Genomic DNA, 6,852 nt, shown 5'->3' on the forward strand with positions numbered 1-6,852 from the left:
ATGTACTTTTCTCTTTTCACTTTTGATGTAAAAGGGCTTTTACACTAGAATTGTTTTATATTAAAAACAAAGAAGCAAGCCCTGCCCAGATTTAAAAAGTAATGCAATAGTAGCGTAACGCATTACTTTCCATAAAAAGTAACTAAGTAACGTAATTAGTTACTTTTCCGGGAAGTAATGCTAAATTGTAACGCATTACTTTTAAAAGTAACTTTCCCCAACCCTGCCGACAACTCTTTGGTTCAGCAGAAGAAAAACCTCATACAGATTTGTAACAACATGACGGCGAGTAGCCTAAATGATGACTGAATTTGAGTGAACTATCCCAGGTGATTTTGATCAGGGTTGACTCTAGACCCTACAGGAAAGTGGACTTTGAGGTGCCCTAAAGTCATGGTGGCGAGTGTTTATGAAGAGAAATGTATTTTTGAGATTACAAGCAGTGTTTAAAACTGTATTTGCAAATGTTTGATACAGACACCTGACTGGAAGTTGAAAAGTGTGTCTGGCCCGGCACGTAGAGCCGGATTAGGGGATAACGATGATTGTGAAGATTTCTGCGATTCAACAGTCCAGTGATTCAGGTTTTGGCGGCTTTTGGCTTCTTATTGCACAAACGGGAAGCATCGCCTCTGGACAGGATTCTCTTTTCTCCTGTGCCGTTCTGCTTCTTTTCTTCTTTTCTCATGTTTTTGCTCTACGTCACAGCACCCCCCACCGCGCTTCTGCTACGTTTGAGTTTTCCTTTCTTTCCTCCGGCGGTGAGCTCGCCCCGAGGCCCTTATAGCCAAATTGGTTTACATTGGGGAGATAAATGCTCTGCAAATGCGCTTAAACACATACAGTAAAAATGCAGACAGTGCGTATCGGGATTACCGACCAAGTCAGAAGGCGGAAAGAGAGCCGCTGCTCGCCGAGTCGGTCTCATCCACTTTCAGGAAGAGCAGAGGAGGATTTAGCATATCCTTGCCTGTCAGTAATTCCTGGAATTATATAACGCCGCGGCAACAATAAAAGTCCGGCGGTATTGTGAAAGTATTGTTTTGCAGGGCTGGCAGAGCGAGTCGTCGGGCGGGTCAGATGGAAGGGTAAGACTGTGCGCCGCTTTGCAGAGTTTTCGACTGAGAATCCTGTCGAGGGGAATTATGGGGAATCTGCTTTAAACCTCTGAAGTGAGGAATGAAGTTCTGCTGAGCGGCTTCTTCTGTTGTCTTAACGCCGAGAGCGCTGAAGGAGTTTGATGTTTCACGCCACTCCTACAGAGAATGTCTTGCAAAGTGGTCGCGTTCAGTTTTTTTGTCTGAATTTAAAGGTGCACTCCGTCATATTAGGAGCCTATTAAATGCTGTTTTAATTACGTGAACGCGAGGGTCTTGAGACGCGATGCAATAACAGAAATATTTTTCTCCAGATATTTACTGAAGAAATGTTATATAATTCAGGATATCTGGACAGTGAGTGCCACCTCTGCCATGATACTGTCAAATAAACAGTTGCCATTCCAACTTGCTTCTGTAAACAAAAGCTTGCAACGCTTGCTCCGCCTCTAGGGTCTTCTGATTGGTCCACTCTGTTGGAACCGACACTGATGAGCTGCGCTGCATGTAAAAGTTGAAAAGTTTTACTTTTTTGGTTTGTTTATTTGACATGGCATCTGTAAAAATGCAACACACTACAAAAGACACGAGAGCAGCAGACATACACGTCTGTCTAACGTGTGTTTACATATAAAAACTAGGGCTGGCAAACAAATTAATCGCATACCAAATAAGAGTTTTAGTTTGCCTAATATATGTGTGTGTACTGTGTGTAATTATTATGCATATGTAAATACAAGTACATTCATGTATATATTTAAGAAATATTTACAAGTATATGTATTTATTATCATTTTGTAGAATTTATATTATATAGAAATAAAAACATTTTGTAGGTAAATACATGGGCGTCGGAAGCAAAATAAATGTGGATGGGATATAGTGCCATTTTTGCTGTAGGTGTCCCGAGTTCGAGTCCCAGCTCGTAGACCTTTCCCAATCCTGCCCCCCTCTCTCTCCCACTTTTCTTCCTGTCACTGCTCTACTGTCCTGTCATATAAAGCTGAATATATATATATTCATTTGTGTGTATTTATATATACATAATAATTACACGCAGTACACACCCATATATTAGGCAAACTGAAACTTTTATTTTGTATGCAATTAACTGTGATTAATCATTTGACAGCCCTAAACATTGAAAAAGTAGTGTATTGGAATGAAAAAATGTGTTGTGTGAACGGCCCCTAAATGATTTTTAGTGAATATGGTATTTTTACAATGCCATTGCTATTAGTGCATGTACCTTTAAGACACATTCATGAAATTTGTTGTGTCAGGAGAAAACTAGTTTTCCTTGATCTTTTGAAAATTTTGTGGTATATTAAAACTTCCCAAAGCTCACTTTTTCCCAAATGGAACATGTGCTTGTAATTTGAAAAATGTAGGAGCACATAAAGAACTTTAGGGTGCAATAAAAATGCATTAAAAAAATGTTAATAAAGGCATCTAATGAGAGGTGTACAAGCAAACCTATATCAATTATTTGAATACAATAAAGTATAAACCATAGTTGTTGTTTTTTTTTTTAATAATTTGCCTTCAAATTTTCAGACTTTTTATTCACACAAATACTCAAAAAAAATAAATGTTACAGGTGCACACATTTATCTTTAGTCGCAAATGCTGACACTGTCAAGCCCTGCTTCCTCTTCTCACTAAAATAAGCATATATAGTAAAACTGTCTTAGACTTTTGTTACATTAGATGAATACATTTAATACAAGACCGCCCACATTGATATGTAAATAGCGCCTGTTTGGTGCTCAGAATCTTGGTTCGTCCTTTCACAGTGAGGCAATGAGGATATTGCACATACTATTATTTCTAAACACCAGAAAAGCCAATGGTAAAAATAAAATATGGGAAAGAATGTGTGTAAATCTTGAGTGCATGTAGCACCTACAGCTCTGCCGAATCATCTTTTTTGTAATGGGGAAAAACTAGCAAAATTTAAATAAAGTGCAGGCATGATATGAGCCCTTTAAACTTTTTTTCTTGGCTCGGCACCCATTGAGATGGAGTTTAAATGTGTAAACGTTATAAATACTTTTATATAAATGCATGCTCATGCAAAGTCTCCAACCCTCCGGAGTGTTAAAATCAGACGCACCCCTCTAATATTCCCTGACTTCCCTACTTTATGCACACCCAGCAAGGTTAGAACAAAACTCATACCGTGCCATTGAAACAGGCCTTTTTCACACTCCTTTATGGCTCCTCTAAAGGTCTTAGCCGTGCGGCAAAGGAGAGCTGTCACTGGGGAACCTGAGCCCATTGATGAACTGACAGCCACTGCCAGAATATGATCCTAATCCTGTTCCCAGCATTCTTTAACCCACTGCCATCGCAGTACCGCCACATATTCAAGCAGCTGTCAACTCACAAAATCCCTATAACAGAGCACAACCCTGATACACATCAAAGAGCTCAAGAGGACCTCAACAGCTTAACACACACACATACGTACGTACAGACGAGAAAAAGCACCCAACCCAAAAACGGCACTCACACATTTTTACACATGCACACACACACACACACACACACAGACATGTTGGTTGTAACTGTCAAAGAAAAAATTGAACATCTCGTACTTGGCACCAAGTTCTTTTTATTGTGATATAATTACATTAATGAGCACTAAAGCATTGGTTCTCAACCAGTTTTGCTTCAGGACACGGATTTTATGTTGGAGATTTACACTGTAACAAAATAAAATTGCACAATACACTTTTTTATTTGTTTATTATTTATTTATATGTGTGCAGTTACTAAATGACTATGACTGAATACAGAAATGGATGGTTTAATCAATTATATATTTTTAAGTGTGTGCAATTACTAAAATGGCATGGACTGAATAAGAACATTGATGTTTTTAATTATTTAATTAATTTTATTGATTTATTTATATTTTATATTTAAATATGTACGAATACTAAATGGTTTAGATGGAATAAGAAAATTGGCCTTTTTTTAATTTAATTATTTTTGTTTAAAAAAAATACTAAATTGCTGTAGAATGAATAAAAAATTACATTTTTTTATTTTAATTTTTGATTTTATTTAAATGTGTACAATTACTAAAATTGCACAGAATATTTTTTTTAATAGTTTAATGCTCTCGAGTGTTAATATTTCATTGCACAAACCATATTTATCATTGTTGTGATAAAAATATCATCTTTTTATTTTCATCACACAACTTTTTCAAGTTAGCATCTCCCTAATTTGGCTTCTACCAAGTGACCATGAATTTTTGCAAAAGAAAAGGTTTTAAAGGCATTACAAATAGTTAATTGCGTTTTATTGTTTGCATTTAGCAATGTTTTTTTCCCCTGCTGTCTCTGACAAACCGCTTGAGAACTGAGGCATTAGAGATGTTAACCATTATTATGCTTTTGATAAAGATCTTGTCTTTTCTCCTCCCTTTTCTTTCTGGAATGTGAATGAAATCCATCTTTTTAAATGCATTGCAGTGCCAGCACATAAAGTACGGGGCTGTTAACAGGTGTCTGAACATGACATGTCTTCTCACTCCATTCCTCTGTTCTTCCTCAACTTAATCCACTGCTATCCTGACCCGTGTTAATCTGCTTACTGCGTGAATTCTGCCTCAGAGCTGCCAAACCTCTGACAGGTGGGTGGCGACGGTCGCGCTGAGGCTGATGGGGCTGATGGACTCATTTTCTGCCACTGTGTTTTAAGCTTTTCACTGGATCGGTTATCAAGATCGACATGGGTGTAAAAAAGGAAAAAAGCCAGAGAGAGAAAGGGAACATATGGGGAAAACATTTCATTTGTGTGTTAACCAGGTTAAATTTGCTATTTATTTGTAATGGTGTACAGGTAATGCAGTGCATATTAAAAATCTCATTTTTAGTGCTGGGTAATGATTAATTGAGATTAACCGCATCCAGAGGAAAAGTTTTTGTGTACATAATATATGTGTGTGTATTGTGTATATTTGTTATGTATATAAAAATCCACACACATGCATGTATATATGTAACAAAAATATGTTATGTTTATATATTAAATATATTTATTACAATATAAATTATATGAATATAAATGTAAATACTTTTTAAAATTTATACTGTATATGTGTCTTTATCCACATGACAAATATACACACACACATACATATACAATTTTTTTATTTTGGATGCAATTAATCATTGCTCAGCACTACTAATTTTAGAAATTAAACAATAAATGAGCATGATTAAAAATCTAATCCAATCTAACTCTTGTTTTAATGCTGACTGTACATTTCTAGAATTATTCCTGCATTTTATTTTTTCACTATTTTTAAAATAAATCTTTACTACAATTTTCTACATTTTGTGGGGCTATTTAACTACTTTATGATCAAGTTTTACTTCAGTTGCAATATTATTATATTATATTATATGACGATTTCTGATACAAAAGCCTCCAAATGCTGTTAGAATTTTTTTTCTAAAATGAGGCTTTTTTACAGGCTGCTATGTGTAGGTTCAGTAATTTCACTTTAATAGCAATAAACAGGTTGTTTTCGTTGCTATTAAAGTGAAATAACCAAACATAAACATTGGAGCCTGAGAAAAATGCTAATATTAGAAGAAAATTTCAGATACTCTTCAGATTCAGCACTTAGAGGCTTTTGCATCTGAACTCTTCATATATATTATACTATATTATATTATATTATATGTTCTCTGAAAATGACAGAAATCTAAAGGATAATTTTGTCATATTTAGTTTAAAAATTGTGAAAATGTAAGAAAATGCATGATGTTTTTGATAATGTTTTAAATGCACATTGATATTATTGTGACTCAGTGACAGAAAATGTGTGTATTTTAAATACTGTCAAATAGGGATAGGAGATATGATCTCTCATATCAGTAATTTTATATGTGACCCTGAACCACAAAAGCCAAAAGATGTTCTGAAAGCTGAATAAATAAGCTTTCCATTGATGTATGGTTTGTCAGGATAGGACAATATTTGATAACCAACTATTTGAAAATCTGGAATCTGAGAGTGCAAAATATATATATATATATTGAGAAAATCGCCAAATGAAGTTCTTAGCAATGCATATTACTAATTAAAAATCAAGTTTTGATATATTTACGATAGGAAATTTACAAAATATCTTCATGGAACATGATCTTTATTTATTATCCTACTGATTTTTGGCATAAAAGAAAAATCAATAACTTCGCAACAAACATACCTGTGCTACTCATGACTGGTTTTGTGGTCCAGGATCCGATATATCAATATATATCAGTTATTTTTGCTTTAAATAAGGTCTTTATAATATACATTTTTTTGATACAACAGAAATTACCACAAAACCACAAAAAACTAATACTAGCCTAAATAAAAAATGCTAACTGTCACTTTAAGAGCTGCCCGGATCCAAAATACTTTTACACTTGTTTATTTTCTCAGCTGTTTGCTTCCATTGAAGACCTTAATTACTGTGCTTATGAGGATATTTGCAAAGATGGGCATTTTGACACACACAAGTGTGTATTTAACCGTTTAAGGCCTATAGATAGGTAAAAAATAACTTTAGCGCTCTATAAACACCGTCTTCATGTGACTCAGAAAGCGTGCACATATAGCAAAATTAGTTATCTTTCGCTGCTGATTGCGTTTTAATGGCTTAAAATCATTGCTTTTAACCCGCAACGCTTAAAAGCGATGCAAACGCATGCAAGCGATAAGAGACAATAGTCCTCTCAGTTGA

The sequence above is a fragment of the Labeo rohita genome, chromosome 6 (genome assembly GCF_022985175.1).
Source record: "Labeo rohita strain BAU-BD-2019 chromosome 6, IGBB_LRoh.1.0, whole genome shotgun sequence".
In the NCBI taxonomy this organism is placed as follows: domain Eukaryota; kingdom Metazoa; phylum Chordata; class Actinopteri; order Cypriniformes; family Cyprinidae; genus Labeo; species Labeo rohita.